This window comes from Geotrypetes seraphini, chromosome 1 (assembly GCF_902459505.1).
Source record: "Geotrypetes seraphini chromosome 1, aGeoSer1.1, whole genome shotgun sequence".
Classification (NCBI taxonomy): domain Eukaryota; kingdom Metazoa; phylum Chordata; class Amphibia; order Gymnophiona; family Dermophiidae; genus Geotrypetes; species Geotrypetes seraphini.
This window is the reverse complement of record NC_047084.1, coordinates 90,637,835-90,659,596: the sequence shown is the minus strand read 5'-3', so window position 1 is coordinate 90,659,596 and position 21,762 is coordinate 90,637,835.

Sequence of the window (21,762 nt, the reverse complement as noted above, 5' to 3'; positions counted from 1 at the left end):
CTACAAACAGAAAATCAGATTTCACCCATTCATGTCAATGGAAAAAATGTAAAAAGCTGCCATTCTCACAGTAATTCCAACTACCTGGGTGATATGTTCTGGGGGTCTCTCGGCCCACCTGCACATATGGGCGGAGCTACAAACAGAACATCAGATTTCACCCATTCATGTCAATGGAAAAAAAGTAAAAAGCTGCCATTCTCACAGTATTTCAAATACGGCTTGACCGATTTGAACGAAACTTGGTATGCAGATCCCTCACTACCTGGGGTGATATGTTCTGGGGGTCTCACGGCCCACCTGCATACGTGGGCGGAGCTACAAACAGAAAATCAGATTTCACCCATTCATGTCAATGGAAAAAATGTAAAAAGCTGCCATTCTCACAGTAATTCCAACTACCTGGGGTGATATGTTCTGGGGGTCTCTCGGCCCACCTGCACACGTGGGCGGAGCTACAAACAGAAAATCAGATTTCACCTATTCATGTCAATGGAAAAAAAGTAAAAAGCTGCCATTCTCACAGTACTTCAAAAACGGCTTGACCGATTTGAACGAAACTTGGTATGCAGATCCCTCACTACCTGGGGTGATATGCTCTGGGGGTCTCGCGGCCCACCTGCACACATGGGCGGAGCTACAAACAGAAAATCAGATTTCACCCATTCATGTCAATGGATAAAATGTAAACAGCTGCCATTCTCACAGTAAATCAAAAACGGCTTGACCGATTTGAACGAAACTTGGTATGCAGATCCCTCACTACCTGGGGTGATATGTTCTGGAGGTCTCGCGGCCCAACTGCACACGTGGGCGGAGCTACAAACAGAAACTGAGATTTCACCCATTCATGTCAATGGAAAGGATGTAAAAAACTGCCATTCTCACAGTAATTCCAACTATAAAACACTTTCTATGACACTATAACCACTAGAGACATCGTTTCTATTCTACCACGGACACCATACATATAGAGTTTGTATGTTCTAACTGTGTTTGTAACTTTTTCCTTCTAGCACCCCAGTTCATAATGTTATTACATTACATGAGTACTCACATATGCTGAACTAGGAACACAGGTTCCATTCTGAACCGGGAAAAAACTGCATGGAGTTTCTTTTCAACCTGAGTTTCCACATATTGAGTTGTTTAAATCAATACTGAAACTTTTGGATACCACTTATTCCAACAGATCTTCCTTTTCAGTTTAAGAGATTGCAAATTCCAGTGAGACTTGCATTCTCTATCACAATCAACAAATCACAGGGACAGACTATTACATACTGTGGAGTAGATTTAAGATTCCCCTGTTTTTCCCATGGACAACTCTATGTTGCTTGCTCAAGGGTGGGTTCACCCAAGAATTTATATGTTCTTGCTCCTGGAGGTGAAACTAAAAATGTTGTTTATAATCAAGTTTTGTGTTAGTTGTATTGTATTCATTTTGTCAAATATTTCACAATTTAATTTGAATATTGTACTTTTTATAAAGCTGTTAAAAAATAATTTCATTCACTACTATAAAGTATCTTTATTTGAATCCATTTACAGTGTTATTGCTATAATTAAATACCCGTGCAACGCCGGGGCATCAGCTAGTCTATATATATATATAAAATCGGAGGTATGTATGTGTTATGTATGTATGTATGTGTGTGTGTATGTGCCGCGATCACGCAAAAACGGCTTGACCAATTTGAACGAAACTTGGTATGCAGATCCCTCACTACCTGGGATGATATGTTCTAGGGGTCTCGCGGCCCACCTGCACATGTGGGCGGAGCTACAAACATAAAATCTGATTTCACCCATTCATGTCAATGGAAAAAATGTAAAAAGCTGCCATTCTCACAGTAATTCAAAAACAGCTTGACCGATTTGAACAAAACTTGGTATGCAGATCCCTCACTACCTGGGGTGATATGTTCTGGGGGTCTCGAGGCCCACCTGCACACATGGGTGGAGCTACAAACATAAAATCAGATTTCACCCATTCATGTCAATGGAAAAAATGTAAAAAGCTGCCATTCTCACAGTAATTCAAAAACGGCTTGACCGATTTGAACGAAACTTGGTATGCAGATCTCTCACTACCTGGGGTGATATGTTCTGGGGGTCTCGCGGCCCACCTGCACACGTGGGTGGAGCTACAAACAGAAAATCAGATTTCACCCATTCATGTCAATGGAAAAAATGTAAAAAGCTGCCATTCTCACAGTAATTCAAAAACGGCTTGACCGATTTGAACGAAACTTGGTATGCAGATCCCTCACTACCTGGGGTGATATGTTCTGGGGGTCTCGCGGCCCACAACTCTATGTTGCTTGCTCAAGGGTGGGTTCACCCAAGAATTTATATGTTCTTGCTCCTGGAGGTGAAACTAAAAATGTTGTTTATAATCAAGTTTTGCGTTAGTTTTATTGTATTCATTTTGTCAAATATTTCACATTATAATTTGAATATATGTGTGTGTGTGTGTGTATGTATGTTCCAGCATAACTCTTCAATGCATGGACAGATTTCAACCAAACTTGACATACACATTACTTACTATCTGAGGACAAACACTGTGGGGGTGGGAAGGGGGGGATATGTAAAAATGATTGAAAATGACAGATTTTAGTATCTACCCCATAGTGTTTTCGGGCTCACAGATGAATACTCAGCATAACTCTGAAACGCATGGAGAGATTTCAACCAAACTTGGTACACATATGACTTACTATCTGGGGGAAAATATTGTGCAGGTGGGACGGGGTAAAATACTGTGGGGTTGGGAAGGGGGTGATATGTTAAAATTATCAAAAGCGACAGATATTAATGTCCAATCCATAGTTTTCGGGCTCGCAGAGATGAATACCGACACTCCCGATGCCGTTTAAGTCTAAGTTCAGCCCCATAGAGAGGGACATTCCTTTGGGACATGTGGAGGGTAGGGGGTTGGGACATGGGGGTGGGGCATATGGGACATGTGGGGGGATAACGTGGGGGGTGGGACATGTGGGACATAGGGGGTGGGACATGTAGGGGGTTGGACATTTTTGGATAAATAAATATCCGGGCAACGCCGGGTAATCAGCTAGTTATACTCTAATTCTTCCCTCTCTCCTTAAAGAATGACATGAAGATTGTTTCCCGCGGTTATCCGCGGTGATGGGAACGGTGATGAATTTTGTCACCGTGTCATTCTCTACCTCACAGTTTAATTTAGAGACTCTGGACTGACAGAAAGTGCACTAGTGCATAAAGGTCTCTGAAATAAACTGTGAGGTTTAAATAGTCTTTATTATGAAGTAATTACACTGTCCCTTTAGTATTAAATAGCAGTTTTCATGAAAATTATTGAAAGAAATAAAATTTATACTTAATGTTAGAAAGAAGGTAGGGAGGATGGGTTCAAGCCAGTGATGTGAATGTGAGTAACAGAAAAGAAATGTCTTTTCTCTTTGAAAGAACCCTGAATGGGTGAAAATCTAATACTCAATATTCTGAGGCTTGTCCCCGTCTATAAATAAGAGAAAAGAAATTATCTCCAGTGTCATTTTGGTGTCAGGTCAAAAGCGCGCCGGGACAAAGGCGCGCCCAGACAATTGAGCACAGCGCGGAGGCGCGCGCCGCTCAAACTTACTGTTTTTAGGGCTCTGGAAGGTGTGGGGGGGAACCCCCCCACTTTACTTAATGGACATTGCGCCACGTTGTGGGGCGTTGGGGGGGGGGTTTGGGGGTTGTAACCCCCCACATTTTACTGAAAACTTCACTTTTTCCCTGTTTTTAGGGAAAAAGTTAAGTTTACAGTAAAATGTGAAGGGTTACAACCCCCCAAACCCCCCATAACGCCAGCATGATGTCTATTAAGTAAAGTGGGGGGTTCCCCAACAAAACCCCCCGTCGGAGCCCCTAAAAACAGTAAGTTTGAGCGGCGCGCGCCTCCGCACTGCGCTCAATTGTCTGGGCGCTCCTTTGTCTTTCGCGCCATTGTCTATGAACCCTAATTTTGGTTTATTTTGCTGGTTCTATATATTGTACATCTTAGCATAAACACTTAAACTTGTTCTTATACAAGAAACTGAGTAAATGCCCACATAAAATGGGGGCAGAACAACCACCCTACCTGTGCTCAGCAGCATTTTTGACAACTCAGCCATTATTTATTATACTTATACAGTAGTCCACTTTTACCAAAGTGGATTCCAATATACAGGGTGCCCACAAAAACACTCCTTGATTTTAAACGGTTCCGAAACCAAAATTTATTGGAATATTCTTTCACCTTTGAGGCTACAGTTTCATCAACTCATAAAGTTTCATATGGCATCTGTTGATTACATACACTCGATGTGCGCCCCACCTGTTACTCGGCATAATCGAGCAATAATCGAGTTCGCACCCTCCGAAGCATATCCGGCGTGATCGCATTTATAGCTTCAGTGAGGCATTCCTGCAGATCATCCATAGTTGCAGATAGAGGAGGTACGTGCACTCTCTTTCATGTACCCCCAAAGGAAAAAGACCCAAACAGTACTGTCCGGTGATCTCGGGGGCTACTTGAGGAACACCTGGATATTTTGCCGCATTACATTGTCTAAAGGTTGTAACTTCTGCACCAATTATAACTAGAACGCCTCATATGAGATTGCTCACAACTGGTCCATCGCATTATGCATGATGTCTTCTCTTGACTGAAATCTGGTCCCTTTCAGGGGCATTTTCAGCTTGGGGAAAAGCCAGAAGTCACATGGAGCCATGTCGGGAGAGTAGGGAGCCTGAGGAATCACAGGTATGTTGTGTTTGGCCAGGAAACTCTGTATCAAATGTGAAGAATGAGTGAAAGTGCAAGCGATTGTGTAAGATCTTGCTAACCGTGCTTTTGGGGACTTGTATTTGCTGTCTTCTCATTTATAAACATATTCCAATAAATTTTGATTTTATAACCATTTAAAATCAAGGGGTGTTTTGTGGGCACCCTGTATATATGCAATATAAAATCATAACACAAATAAACATCAATATATCAGTACACTGCGGTGTCTTACTCTCCACTCACATGTTGGCTGAGATCACCCTATAGAACAGGCCTTACTAAACTAATACGGTATGTCTTCAAATGTTTCTTGAACTGACTTATAATAATGCACAATATTCCACTATAACAAAGACTTGTGTGTGAAAGAACGTTCAGGTATTTCACTGACTTGTCAGATGCCTGCTCGGGTAAATCATCAAAGATTTCTATCCTGAAGTGCAGGAGAAGGTATCACTCATCGAGTACAGTGTAAGCAAAAGTAAATTCAGTGCTTAAAAATCAATAAACTAAATGCATGAAATGTGCCAGAAAAAACTCAAAATATCACACTTATTATAAAAAATGGATTCATTGTAGCTTGATATTAACCCTACGGGGACCCGTTTCACCATTTAAGGCTTCATCAGGGGTCGAAATTGTGCAAGTTAGCTCAATTCAGCGCCATTTTGTTTCGTGAATTGAGCTAACTTGCACAATTTCGACCCCTGATGAAGCCTTAAATGGTGAAACGGATCCCCGTAGGGTTAATATCAAGCTACAATGAATCCACTTTTTATAATAAGATAAGTGTGATATTTTGAGTTTTTTTCTGGCACATTTCATGCATTTAGTTTATTGATTTTTAAGCACTAAATTTACTTTTGCTTACACTGTACTCGATAAATGATACCTTCTCCTGCACTTCGGGATAGAAATCTTTGATGATTTACCCGAGAAGGCCTCTGAGAGTCAGAGAAGTACCTGAACGTTCTTTCACACACAAGTCTTTGTTATAGTGGAATATTATACTTGTTAGAATTGTTTCCATTGATACAATTTAAGTATTTATAATAATGCACAGCCTCAGGTTCCCTGGCAACTTATTCTAGAAAGAAGGACCCATGACTAAGAAGGCCATCACCAGCATATCTGCATAATGGATACCAGTGGATCCCCTAATTGCTGATTACATAGTGTTCTCTGACCATCAAGATCGGCTGGGTTAATGATGCCAAATCACCCGGGACAACTGCTCTGGTAACCACCTATCCACTCTTCTATGAAGAAGCTTCAAAACCTTGTACTCACTTTGGGATGACACTGGCAGCCAATGAAGCCGTTTCAAAATCGGGATCATATGCACAAATCCAGTACACCCCGCTGGAAGATTTGCAGCTGCAATACCCGAATCCTGGTCACTACAAAACAAAGCATTGCAATAATCAGGCTTCACCAACACCATAGATTGTTGTCACCTGTCTAAAATCATAGGCAGACTACATTGGCTTCAAATGAAGTAAGTGAAGCTGAAAAAATGCAGACCACTACTGCCGATACGTATTCCTGCATGCCAAGTCTGCAATCCAACATCACACCCAGCACTCGTATAATTTTTCACTTGTACCACCACTAAGCAATCATCATTGATGCTGGCCACCAATTCACCACCTGTCTGCCAACAAGCATAATTTCTATCTTCTGCACAATCAACCTTATCTTATAATTAAATATCAAAACACCTACCTCTGTCAAAGAATCCAACAACATCTTCACCAGCTCGGGTTCACGACTAAGATCCATGAATAAATAAAAAACCCCTGAACATCAGCATAAAATCGATAACTGATCCCCATATCTTAAAAAACCCTCTGCAATTTCATAGCTCAAGAATTAATGTATCTCTCTGGGACGTGAGAAGGATTATGTGCCTGACTTGATCCTACTGTCTGTAGAAAACATCTGTTACAGGTCAATGACAATTCTTATATTGTCAAGAAGCAGGACTGAATCAGGCACACAAATGGATGAAAAAACTTACACAGACAGATTGGCCAACACCATTTGTCTAAATGTTGCTTATTGTGGACTTTATCTTGTGCCAGTAGCACAATTATTAAGTGTAAACTAGTTTGATCATTTACAGATATTACCCAGAAAAGCTGGAGTGCCATGGAAGTTGATGCAATAGAAGGGGTTGAAGATGATGTCTTCTCCATCCTTTGTGAATGCTCACAAGGCAGATGAGTCATCTGCTGCACGAAGAAGGCCCTCTTTTCTTCTTTCTATAACCAAAGGAAGCTATTTCTCAGCTTCATAGTGGTTCTGAAAATGGACTTGGCAGTCCTTTCAAGTTTACAGAGATATGTGAATGCAATACCTGCATTCAGCTTCATTGTAGTTGGAACCCAAGCAAATTAGACCATTAGTCAACATGCAGCCCAATGCAGTCGGCATTTAAACGCCGACAGCTGAAGGCTGATTTGTGCCGGGATTTTCAATGCTGGGCCCTGTCCAGGCAGTGGCATGAAATATCAGAGACTACCACTAGAGGTAGCAGCTATCATTTTGAAACCCAACACTGGCATGGACAGAGCAACTGAGCATCCCCCCTGCCCAAACTATTCACTAGAACACTAGGGAAGTTTTAAGGTGTGTCTGGGGGTGATGATATAGGGTAGGGCAAATAATTGCCAAGCAGTGAGAGCAAAGAGATCAACTAAGTCCTAAAGCAATACGAAAGAAATTAAATTGGGGAAACTATTGAGTCTTAGGTCCATATTTGTGATCAGATTCTGTGTTTCCAGGAATGAATAGAAAGCTTCTGTCTGTGGCTCTCAGCCAAGAACTATCATTGTGATGGCTGGAATACAGAAAGGGAGGGAATAAGACAGTGAGAGGAAAACATAAGAATATTACTAATGCTTCAAAAAAAAAAAAAAAAAGTGATGTTTTGTCTAGAAATACTCTTGCTTGTCTGTTACTCTTCCCTTTGTAACAGTCACAGGGCGCTACTTTCAAGACTTTCAGAATTTATTGTTGGGTAAAATATACACACAAAAAAAAGTGTATAGTTTATGTCTGATTTAGGAACATTAAGATGCATTGTTTAACCGGCATCCAATCAGTGGAACAATTGTACAGATATAGAACATCAAAAAAGAGAAACAAATTTATTTTATGTTTCTCACAGCTTTCCAAATCCAATCTTTCTTTTTTTTAATTGACTTTGCAAAGAACAGGTTTTATGGAGGGAAAGAGGATGACTGCCTCAGATCACTACCAGTTAGGGAGATGGAGGAAAGAGCTTTGCCCGTGCAAAGGTGATTTTGCTAACAAGACTCGGGAAATGCAGAGTCCTCCTGCCTCGTTGCTTTAGATCAGTGGTTCCCAACCCTGTCCTGGGGGGACCAACAGCCAGTTGGGCCTTCAGGATGTCCCTAATGACTATGCTGAGAGAGATTTGCATACCTGTCACTTCCATTATATGCCAATCGCTCTCATGCATAGTCATTAGGGATACCTTGAAAACCTGACTGGCTGGTGGTCCCCCAGCACAAACAAATAGAAATTGACCCTTGATACTCCACAGAATCAAAGAGCAACCAAAGACAAAAACACTCTGGAGAAGGTTGTCAAGGTGCAGGCTTTATTGAAGATACAGTCATAAAATCCACATAATAAAATATCTAGGGCCCATAAGATGGAAACCATGAACTCAACACGGTCCGTGTTTTAATGACCCTGTCTTCCTCAGGGGTCCCTAAGAGTCCTAAGTCAAAAAACGTGGATCAAAGGCTGAGAACGATCCTGCTTGAGAACTCTGCGTGATAGAGTAATGCTCTAGTGCTATTGCGCAGAGCTCTCGAGCAGGATCGTTCTCAGCCTTTGATCCACGATCTTTGACTTAGGACTGTTACGGCCCCTGAGGAAGACAGGGTCATCGAAACACGGACCATGTTGGGTCCATAGTTCCCATCTTATGGGTCCTAGACATTTTATTATGTGGATTTTATGACTGTATCTTCAATAAAGCCTGCATCTTGGACATCTTCCACAGCGTTTTTAGTGGTCCCCCAGGACACGGTTGGGAACAACTGTTTTATATGTTTACTTATAACTGGAATGTTAAAACCTGGGAGGGAGAGAGGGGGAGAGAGAGAGAGGGAGAGAGGGGGAGATAGAGAGACTAGGGAAAGGAAGACATTCATGCACTTTGAAGCTTGCTGGTTTGGGGAGAAAGGAGATATGAGCCCTATAATTCCCCAGTTATAACAGGTATACAAATACTTCTGCGTTGGGATATTGTGAGCTTCTATACCGCTACTAATGACTGGGGAGTCGGTTCAGAGCGGTTTGCATGAGCTTCTGTAGAAGTGTTACAATACTTGAGCTTCTATGGAGGTGTTACAATACAGAGTTACAAAGAGCTTCTGTAGCAGTGTTACAATACATTGTGTAAAAGCTTTATTTGATCCATTCCCATTCCTTTGGAAGGAAGAGGGTATAAAATATTTGGGTATAATGATTCAAAAAACACTGGAAGACACAATTACAGTAAATTAAAATCCTTATTAATGAAAGTCAAAGAAATGTGTAATCCATTACATCTTTCTTGGTGGGGGGAGAGTTCAAACCATCAAAATGATGATTTTGACTGTGGTTTGTTACCAAATGAGTACATTACCAGTTTATTTTCAGAGTTCCTTTTATAAAAAACTAAATGGGATTCTTACAAAATTTATTTGGCTGGGTAAAACTTCTAGAATAGCCTTAGTATCTTTGCAAAAATCACAATCGGCTGGAGGGGTAAATTTTCCAAATTTCTACAGGTATCACCAAGCCTTTATTTTGCGTCAAGGTATGTATTGGATCCTTCCTGAACTCTTGGAGAATCTGCCAGATTGGCTGATATTGGAAAGCCATCTTATGGCCCCATTACATCTTACAACATAAAACAACTAACCCAAGTGGTTTAGATGTCACCAATTATACAATATATAGAATACCACTTATTCTGAAAAGTGCACTTAGTGTTTTATAGGCTTTACACTATTGGCCTCAGAATTGGAGCCTACGCACAGTTGTTAAATCACAAACTGAAATGGTCAGCGTAGTGTACCTGCTCCTTGCTCCTTGCTGATGTCCACCTATTTAATTTTTGTATAAATATAGGTTATATATTTTTTCGGGATTTTCTTTAATTAGCAAAATTTCTCAGTATCTATATCTACTAAATTTTCCAACGTGCACTTATTCCTTATGTTGAAAAAAATTGATAGAGAATAACTTATCTCAAGTAGTCTTCACTGTTAGAGTGCTTTTTTTCAGCTAATATCACAACAAATGCCTGTCTGCCGACGCGACCAGTGTTTCGTGGGGTCTCTCATATAACGACAGACTGAAGAAGCTGGGGCTTTTCTCCCTGGAAAAGCGGAGACTTAGAGGAGACATGATAGAAACCTTCAAGATCATGAAGGGCATAGAAAGAGTAGACAGGGACAGATTTTTCAAATTACGGGGAACCACAAGTACAAGGGGGCACTCAGAGAAATTGAAAGGGGAAAGGTTTAGAACAAACGCCAGGAGGTTCTTTTTCACACAGAGAGTGGTGGATACATGGAACGCGCTACCGGAGGATGTGATAAGCAGGAGCACGCTACAGGGCTTCAAAGAGGGTCTGGACAGGTACCTGGAGGACAAAGGGATTGAGGGGTACAGATAGGAGTAGAGGTAGGTATTAGGGATAGGATTAGAGGATTAGAGGCAGTTACAAAATTAGTCAGGGACACTGTTCAGGCAATTAGGCCTGATGGGCCGCTGCGAGAGCGGACCGCTGGGCAGGATGGACCTCTGGTCTGCCCCAGCGGAGGCAACTTCTTATGTTCTTATGTTCTATACTCATCCGCTGCGTCAGGGCCAATACCAAGGCATCATCACTACAAATAAAGCAAATTATTAAACCATTAATACTCCATATCCAATCAATTTTAACAGAGTGATACTCACACCAATATCTCATTCAGTCAAAGATTTTCAAACAGTGTCAAGATGGCGACAGCGTCTTTCTTATACTCGTCCGCATACGTACTGACGTATCTCGGACGTAATAACGTAACTCTTACCTATCATCCCAATTGGGGCAGAACGCATCTATACAGATGTTACAAACTGAAAAAATGTTACAAACTAGTAAAAATGTTGCCATTCAATATTTCTATTCAAGCCATTCGGATTCAATGTATCTAGCTGATAAATCCAACGTTGTTCACGTTGAGCGAGGTAATGTCTAAAGTCACCACCCCTCCTCCCTGGTTGCATCACTTCTATTATCAACGCTCTCAATGACATTAAGTCATGGTTCATTTCAATACAGAGTTTCGCAAGGGGTGCCCCAACTACTTTATTTTTGATGTTGCTTTTATGTTCTGTAAGCCGGGTGTTAAATTTCCTAGATGTCTGCCCTACATATACCAACTCACATGGGCATTTTAATATATAAATTACTCCCTGAGTCTTACAATCAGAAGTATGCCTCAAAACATATTCTTTCTTATCCTTCGGATTACGGAATGTATCTGTACATATCATCAATTTGCACATTTGACATGCCCCACATTCTTGATGTCCCTGATTCAGTTCAGTCAAATTAGGTTCAACACTAGGCAAAATAGAGGGGCATAAAATCTCTTTTAGATTACGGGTCCTTCGATATGCTATCCTTAAATGATAATCTTTAAAAAACCCCGATGTTTGTAAGATATCCCAATGTTTCCTAAGAGAGCGAACTATTTGATGACTGTTATTCGAATACGTTACTATACAGGTCATGCACAGCTCTCCTGTTTGTTGAGACCCAGAATTCTTAGGGGCAAATAAAGATTCCCGATGACTAAAGCATGCTCTTTTATATGCTGATGAAACTATTTTTAAAGGATATCCTTGTTGCAAAAATGTATCTTTCAATATATTAACCTGCCTCTTAAAATTAGCCATAGAGGAACAAATTCTTCTAATTCGCAGAAATTGAGAATAAGGTAAACTTTTTTTCAAAGAAGTAGGGTGAGCACTAGAAAAATGGAGAGCAGAGTTACAATCAGTTGGTTTAGTGTACACTTCTGTATGAAGTTCACCATTTCTTACCTCAACATTTACATCCAAAAAAGAAATTTGAGATGCACTATATGAGTGTGTACTTTAGGATGACATTCATTCAAATAGGTGAGAAACCTCAACAGTTCATCATGTCCTCCATTCCAGATCAAAAATATATCGTCTATGTATCTGATCCATAGTTTAACATCCTTGAAGTAATCAGATCCATATACCCAGTCACGCTCAAACTTATCCATAAACAAATTAGCGATGTAATACCCATCGCAATACCTGATTTTTGATGAAAAAGATGATCTTCTAACCTAAAAAAACTGTCTCGTAAAACTATATCTGCTAATGCACAAATGAAGTCTGTTGGTACTTTAGGATCTGATCTTTTCTCCAAAGTATCACAAATTATCTTCATCTTGTGGGATTATGGTGTACAGAGAACAGATATCAATAGTCACTAACAGAGAATGTGGATCAGGCCTGACACCATCAAGTTTTTTTAAGAACTCAGTTGTATCTTGAATGTAAGCAGTAGTATGTCGAACAAAATATTGAAGAAATTTATCAATATAAGTAGAGGACGCCTCCAGCAATGCACCCCGATTTGAAACAATAGGTCTTCCCGGGGGTGCACTACATGATTTATGAATTTTCGGTAGTAAATAGAAGATAGGAATCTTCGGATAACGCACGTTCAGGAAGCGAAATTCTCTGTTTGTTAAATATCCTCTATCTAATGCTTGCTTCGTTAGAGTATTAATCCTCACTTGTAGATGTCCAGTCGGATCAAAAGTGAGAACGTCATAATCCATACTAAATAATTGTCTGTGTGCTTCCTTAACATAGAGATCTTTACATCTTAACCATATTTTGAATATCAAGCTTCTTTGAATATACAAGGACAATATTATTTTTCATTCCACCTGGAATACATTAAAATTTATCAATACCTTAACTCCTGATGCAGTACAACATCAGTACAACATCAGTACAACATCAGTACAACATCTATGTGTCAATCCCTATGGTTAAACTCCAAGATACAAATCGGCGAGCCTAAAATCCTTTGGAAACATTGGTTGTAGGCAGGCATACATACTTTAGATGATGTAATTTCAAAAGGGAAAATGATAAATTTATTACAATTGCAACAATCATTTGGCATATCAAAGTCTCAAGGGTATAAATGGATAGCTGCCACCGTGCTGTGTCCCTCCATGCTGAATTCCATTTTGGAACACGCCGGCGACTCTCCCCTCCCGCCCTCACTCACCAACCACTGCCGACGGCACTGCTCCTCTTCAAAGCAGCCTGCTAAGGATTGCAGCCGGCTGTAGGGAACCTCGCAGGCCGCTCTGCAGCTCGGTAGCACGTTCCCTCTGACGTATGCGATCGCGTCAGAGGGAACGTGCTACCGAGGTGCACTACAGCCGGCTGCAATCCTCAGCAGGCTGCTTTGAAGAGGAGCATCAGCAGTTTAAAGACACCAGGAAGCCGGCTGCAGGGGGAGCAGGAAAGAGGGACAGGGGGAGCAGTTAAAGAATGCTGCAGGACAAGGGGAGCAGGGAAGAGGTGCTGCTGGACAGGAGGAGCAGGGAAGAGGGACAGGGGGAGCAGGGGAAAGAGTGCTGCTGGACAGGGGGAGCAGGGAAGAAGTGCTGCTGGACAGGGGGAGCAGGGAAGAGGTGCTGTTGGACAGGGGGAGCAGGGAAGAGGGACAGGGGGAGCAGGTAAAGAATGCTGCAGGACAGGGGGAGCAGGGAAGAGGTGCTGCTGGACAGGAGGAGCAGGGAAGAGGGACAGGGGGAGCAGGTAAAGAGTCCTGCTGGACAGGGGGAGCAGGGAAGAGGTGCTGCTGGACAGGGGGAGGTAAAACGAAGGAAGAAGGGCTGGTGCTGGACAGGGGGAGCAGGGAAGGGGTGCTGCTGAACACGGGGGAGGTAAAAGGAAGGGAGAAGGGCTACTGCTGGACAGGGGGATCAGGCAAGGGGTGGTGGTGGACAGCCAAGGAAAGAAAGAAAGAAAAAAAAGAAAGAAAGAAATACAGACAGAAAGCGGGCGAGAGAGAGAGAAAGAAAGAAAGACACACACATCTATTCTAGCACCCGTTAATGTAACAGGCTTAAAGACTAGTAGTCTATATACATGTGTATCATGTTTTATGTTTTTCTTTGAAGTATTATCTTCCTCAGAGTCTAGTTTTCTGGGTTTCAGCCCTTGGTTTATTTATATCCTTTTGTGTTCTTCGTATCGAGTTCCTGATTTGGGGGGGGGAGGGGAGAGGGCGACTAGCTAACTGTCTCCTCCATGTTGTTTTATTGGCTAAAGTAGTCTCTTTAGAGGATGGTCTTTATCCCTTTCTTGAACTTTCCAGCATCTTTTTCCAGTTTTAGTTCCTTCGGGAGGGCGATCCACCACCTTGGAACTGTTAGGTTTCTATCTGGATTCTCATTTAACATTTTCCGCTAAAGAAAGTTCAAGGCTAATTAAATCCCCCTTTTTACAAAACCACACAAGAGGTTTCTTAGTGCTCTGCGCTGCTCTGACACTCATAGAGACTCTATGACCATCGGAGCAGCACAAAGCATTCTGCGCGCTGGCTGGTACTAAAAACCTCTTGCGTGGTTTTGTAAAAAGAGGGAAGGGGGTATGTCATTTAAGGCATATTAGCTCTTACTTAGATACATATACAAGTACGTTGATTCAAGCTGTGATTTTGAGGGGCATTTTCAATAGGACGATGTTGGATTAAAAAAAAAAAGTCTAAAAATCCAGTGTCAAACATGGTCATTTTTGGACCACAAAAAGTCTCTCTTTTGGCTCAAAAATTGAGATGTCTTTGTGATCGGTGCATTTTTCTTTAAGGGCCATTTTCAAACAAAAAAAAGTCCAAGGGAAAAACTCGATCTGAAGACTCAATTCCGGCTGCAGTCTGCACTCTGCAGCAGCAGCTCTGATCTCGTCTTCCCTCCCCCAGGCTGTCACTGCCCTGGGCTCTCCGGGTGTCTTGCGGTGGACGCTGCTGGAGCCGGCGAGAGGGAAGTCAGGAGAGCAAGCGTGTGCGCAGACCATCAACTGGCAAAGAAGATGGTCTGATCATGTGTCGGAATCACTCTCCCTGATCGCTCTGGGGTCCGATCAGGGCCATTTGCATGGAGAATAATGGAGAATCGTATGGCCAGCCACTGATCGGACACGGACCGGAAAGGTAAGGTGGGTAAGTCTGGAATTGGCAATGGTGGAGAAGGATATACAGATAAAAGCAGCTTATGACTGTGGAAAAAAAACTGATTAATGTGGCCCTGACCTATTCACTGAGGGGTGGGGTTTTTTTCCTCCTATTATATTCCAAACTTTTGAGAGTTAGAGGCAGGAAATAAGATTAGGTTCTCACCTTGCTAATATCTTTTCCAGTAGATAGGTGTGTCACTTTTACCTCTTAGAAGGGGAGGGTGGGGGTGGGGGTCAGTGACCATTGGGGTGATTTATTTATTTTGTTTAATTTTAGCACTTATTACCTGCTTAATACCTAAGTGGTTTACGGTAAAGGGAATTAGGGGAGGGGAGGGCCATGCCTTTATCCTTCCAGTGGTTATCTGGTCAGTTTGGATATATTTTTTTTAAAATATTTGATTATTATTGAAATAGGGCAAGTCTCAAATGTCCTGTTTTTGGCCCTGGACATTTTTACAATACAGTACTCTCCAGAGATTCACGGGGGTTCCATTCTAGGAACCCCCGCGAATGTCGAAAAACGCCTGTCAAAAGACAGGGGAGGCAGGAGAGGGCAGCAGGAGCGCTGGTAGGTGAAGAAAATCACTCGCAGTCTGCTCCGACTGCCTCTTCCTGTAGTAAAGTCGGGCTACACCAATCAGGAGCTGCTTTGACACGCCAAAGAGTAGCTTAACGATTCTCTGAGTGAAAAAAAATTTTCTCCTATTGGTTTTAAAAGTATTTCCCTGTAACTTCATCGAGCGTCCTCTACTATTTGTAATTTATGACGGAGTGAAATATCGATCCATTTGTACCCGTTCTACTCCACTCAGGATTTTGTAGACTTCAATCATGTCTCCCCTCAGCCGTCTCTTTTCCAAGCTGAAGAGCCCTAACATTTTTTGTCTTTCCTCATACGAGAGGAGTTCCATCCCCTTTACCATCTTGATCGCTCTTCTTTGAATCTTTTCTAGCGCCACTATATCTTTCTTGAGATATGGAGACCAGAATTGAACGCAATACTCCAAATGAGGTTGCACCATGGAGCGATACAGGGGCATTATGACATTCTTAGTCTTGTTAATCATCCCTTTTTTAAAATAATTCCCAGCATCCTGTTTGCTTTTTTGGCCGCCACTGCACATTGTCTACAATGATACCCAGATCCTTTTCATGGGCGCTAACCCCCAAAGTAGACCCTAGCATCCAGTAACTGTGATTCAGGTTATTCTTCCCAATGTGCATCACTTTGCATTTGGCCACATTAAATTTCATCTGCCTTTGAAAATTAAGGGCAAGTAATTTTAGTTTTATTTTTTATGCAGTAGTTACCCTAACTTGAGCAACAAAGCAATCGAGGCTTTCCTACTGTTTGGATTTTCTCATCTTTGTGAACTTGGATTTTCAGGTCTGACAGAAATTAAATTTTAAAAAAAGAGAGAACGACCGCAGATGGTGGATGATGAAATGCGCGTTTGCTTGTCGACTACTGAGCCACATTTTGAGTTAATTTGCATACCCCCTACATAGCTTAAAGAAGTTTTTAAATAAATAACCCTCAAATTTAATTCTTTGTTTCTTTATCAATTTTATCATTTCAGTTATAATGTGCAGCTAAAGACATTTGCTCCGTATAGTGTGCCGGAGCTAAAAAAAAAGTTTCAGAGGCACTAGCTTATTATATCGGGCCCTTGATGAATTGGTAATAGGATCTGTAACCTTGAAACAATTTGCTCCTCTGTTCTTCCCCCTCCTTGAAATGCCGCAAGCTCATAACACTCTTTCTCAAAGCTACTGCTAGCTCTTGGCTACATGTGTGCTATCACTTTTTCTCTTTTAAATTTGATTTTCAAATGCAAATACAATCCAGAAAACCATGAAGGAAAATGGAAATTATTCATACATCAATCCATAGAAATACAAAAGTATAATTCAAATGTCCAACAAGCCCTCATCTAGGAAGAAGCTTTTCCATATTTTAACAGGAAATGAACTCAATTACTTATAATGACTGGTGTTGCCATTCAGCAAATCACATATAATTGGAAGGATTGGAGAAGATTAAATTACAACTTTTGGTGGAACTCTCTAAGCCATATCTATAAAATGGAAAGATTTATTGCATTACAAAAGGGTTATTTCAAGAAATTTCAGGATGTATGGAAACCATTAACAAAATATTGTATGGAGTAGCTGAGTTTGTTTCCCTTAATTTTATTAGTATTAATTGGGTAGGGTGGGGATATTTTATTAATACATATTTATATTATACTGGATTATATGCTAGGGAGGGAGGGAAGGGGGAGTGATAAGATTTTAAGTAATGTGCAAATGATAGTTTGTAAGTGATATATTTATTGTTAATGTGATTGAATATATGTAACACTTAATGTAATCTTAAAAATGAATAAAGAATATTAAAAAAAAAAAAAAGGAAATGAACTCAAAAAAGGCAATACGGGATAATTGCATCCTAAAGTATAGGGCCTCTTCTGACAAACTGCGCTAGCACTTTTTAGCGCAGAGAGCTGCGCTGAATGGCCTGTGCTGCTCCTGACGCTCATAGGAACTCTACGAGCGTCGGAAGCAGCGCAGCTCACCACGCTACAAACTGCTAGCACAGTTTGACAGAAGAGGCCCATAGCGTTGCTATAAGTACATCCTTATTCCTTATTGCTCTGTAACTTCTCACGCTCGTTAAGAAATCTTTCCAACTGAAGTGGGTCCCAAAATACAAAATCTTTATTCTGAGAGTTTATCGTGCATTTACATGGAAACTTGAGGGAAAATGTGGCTTTCGGTGCCAACACTCTATGTTTTAGTGCCAAAAAAGGCCTGTGGGACTATCATCACTTTTGAACCACAAAATATCATTACTTTCTTCTTAAAATATTTACTCATTATTAAAAATTTATCTTGCTGAGATAGACATGAGACTAGAGAATGACACGGTGACAAAATTCATCACCGTTCCCATCCCCGCGGATAACCACGGGAAACCATCTTCATGTCATTCTTTAAAGAGAGAGGGAAGAATCAGAGTATGAATGGCCACAACCACTGACCCGCAAGCTTTGCTTTGAAGAATGCTGGTGTAGAAGGACCGAGGTTGAAACAGACACTACAGAATGACAGTCTCTGGTATCCAGAGCAGATATTGTGATGTCATAATGCCTCATTCCACCAGTGCCTAAGAGCCAATCACATCAGTGATGTCACAATGGCTTCATTATCCTTGGCTCACATAAGAATCAGAGTATGAATGGCCACAACCACTGACCCGCAAGCTTTGCTTTGAAGAATGCTGGTGTAGAAGGACTGAGGTTGAAATAGACACTAGAAAATGACATGGGATTATTTCCCGCGGTTATCCACGGGGACAGGAACGGTGATGAATTTTGTTACCATGTCATTCTCTACATGAGCCCAAAAGGGTCGCTCTGGTCTGAATAATATCCTGCGTATCCTCAAGAAAAGCAGTTACAGTAACTCAATTTCTGTGGATATGTACTATCACTTGAAACAGAATTCCTGAGCAAAGTAGCCTGTATACACAAATGAATGTTCTTTGTAGCGTAGTAATTATTCCAGTTATCTGTGCCGGATTTGATAGCTTCACATTGTAAAGAGCAGTTTAATATTATCAGACCTTTCCCCTTCATTCCCTCCTTCTCTTCAGACCAGTCTGGTTTTACATGCTCTCTGCATAATTTTCTTGGCATCGTCATTGCTTGCCAAGGTCATGAAAATCCTAGACAAAACTTTATCCCCTGATACAAGTAGTCCTTTTTGAAAATAAACTAAGCCTATTTTATTTGAAATTAACAATGCTGAGTGGTTCCCATGTCTATCATTAGAGAGGGAATGCAGTAAAACAATAAAACAACAGTAAAACAATAAAACCTATTCTTGGAAATGTCCAGTTATCTTCTGTTGTGATCCGCCTAGAACTGCAAGGTACAGGCGGAATAGAAGTCACTAATGTAATGTAAAACCTTGGATTGCAAGTGTTTTGCAAGAAAAGCAAAAACATTTTATTAAACAATGACATCATCACAACTGAGCCGATGGTTCTTCTCTCTCTGATGCTGCGGAAGTGTAGTGACTGTTCTAAATGAGCGAGGTCTTGCAATACAAGTACATATAGTATTTTGTATTAAAGTTTTGGGGTTGTGGAACGAATTGTTTCAGTTTCCATTATTTCTTATGGGGATATTCGCTTTGATATACGAGTGTTTTGGATTGCAAGCAAGTTTTCGGAACAAATTATGCTCATAAACCAAGGTTTTACTGTATTTCTATTAGAGAATGACACGGTGACATAATTTATCACCGTTCCCGTCCCCGCGGATAACTGCGGGAAACCATCTTCATGTCATTCTTTAAGGAGAGAGGGAAGAATCGGAGTATGAATGGCCACAACCACTGACCCACAAGCTTTGCTCTGAAGAATGTTGGTGTAGAAGGACCGAGGTTGAAACAGACACTACAGGATGACTCTGGTATCCAGAGCAGTCTCTGGTATCCAAAGCAGTCTCTGGTATCCAGAGCAGTCTCTGGTATCCAGAGCAGATATTGTGATGTCATAATGCCTCATTCCACCAGTGCCTAAGAGCCAATCACATCAGTGATGTCACAATGGCTTCATTATCCTTGGCTCACATAAGAATCAGAGTATGAATGGCCACAACCACTGACCCGCAAGCTTTGCTTTGAAGAATGCTGGTGTAGAAGGACCGAGGTTGAAATAGACACTAGAAAATGACATGGGATTATTTCCCGCGGTTATCCGCGGGGACGGGAACGGTGATGAATTTTGTCACCGTGTCATTCTCTAATTTCTATTTAGAGATTATCATGTTTCAAAATGTCCACATTCTTATTGTATTCTACAGTGGCCAGTTACAGTGGCTCTCAAACCTGTCCTGGAGGACTCCGCCTGCCAAATATTTAGGAACTGCTCAGTGAATATGCACGAAAGCGATCTGTATGATACCCGCCTTCACTGTATGCAAATTTATCTCATGCATATTCGTTGCAAAATCCTGACAATCTGATGGGGGGTTCCACAGAACAGATTTAGGAACCTCCTCGTGTTGCTATAATACAGGGGTTCTCAACCCAATCCTTGGGACACACCCATCCAGTCAGGTTTTCAGGATATCCACAATGAACATGCCTCTCTATATGACACAAATTACACTTCTCCCTCTGTATTCGCGGTGGATGCGGGCAGAACATAGCCACAAATATGGAAAAACCACAAATAACTTTTTATATGTTATTCACAGTTTTTTGTAACAGCCAGTGGTTTTGTGATTAAAACCGCAAATAACTTTTCAAATGTTATTCGCGGTTTTTGGAAATGATTCACTAAGGGGTTCATAATAATAAAAAAAAAAACAACGTCTAAAAAGTGTCCTAAATGGCTACTTGGATGATCAAAAAGCCTGATCGTCCATGTACCCATAACCAAAGCTGGTTTTTAGACGTTTCTAAAACCAGCTTAGGCCTTTCCCCTGCCTCTAAACGCACAGAGAGAAAAGAGGTGTGTTTAGAGGAGGGGAAAGGGCGGGCGGTGGGCAGGAGGTGGGCCGACCTACACCTAGGCGTACAACAGGTATAACCAAAACATTTACAGGTTGCCTAGTCGGCACTTAGACCTTTTTGACTTAGACAAAGTCAAACCAGGTCTAAGTGACGAAAAAGGGGCCGCTGAACTGATGGCCGCTGACGCCATCAGTTCAGCGGCCCGGCAACCTATCCACCACAAGCATCGCGGCAGGAGAGATGTCTCATCTCCCCTACTCTCTGCCCTATTTCTGCCCTATCTCTCCTGCCGCGGGTCGTGGCAGCTCGGGTAGAGGAGTGATGGCATCGCGGTAGGGGAGATGAAGCATCTCTCCTGCCGCGATGCATCATCCCCCCCCCACATACACACACACACACACACACACACACACAACATCGTGGCAAGAGGAAGCTCAAGCCCCCTTGCCCCGTCCAACCGCGACCCCCCCTGACAACATCGGGGCAAGAGGGAGCCCAAGCTCTCTTGCCCTGGCGATCATGCCCCCCCCGACTCGACCTGGCGAGGAGGGAGCCCAAGCCCTCCTGGCCCCGGCGACCCCCCCCCCCTCTGATTTAACGGGCCAGGACAGAGCCCAAGCTCTCCAGGTCCCGGCGACCGTCCCCCACGACTGTATTGGGCCAGGAGGGAGCCCAAGCCCTCCTGGCCCCGGTGACCCCCTACCCCCCACCCGCCACTACATTACGGGCAGGAGGGATCACAGGCCCTCCTACCCTCGATGCAACCCCCCTCCCCCCAATGACCGCCCCCCCAGACCTCCCGATCCCCCCCCCCCCCCGCTGAACCGCGACCCCCCACCCCCCTTCCCCATACCTTTTAAAGTTGGCCGGACGGATGGGTGCCAAACCCGCCAGTCCAGCAGGTGGGCGGGGCTTTGGGATGGCTGGGCCAATCCAGGCCCATTCTGGTGTCGGCTGCCTGCCGGACGCGTGGGTTTGGCACCCATCTGTCCGGCCAACTTTAAAATGTACGGGGAAGGGGGGTGGGGGTGGGGGTGGGGGGGTCGGCCGGGGGGTCACAGGTTGATGGGGGGGTGATCGGGGGTTCTGGGGGGGGGCGGTCATTGGGGGGA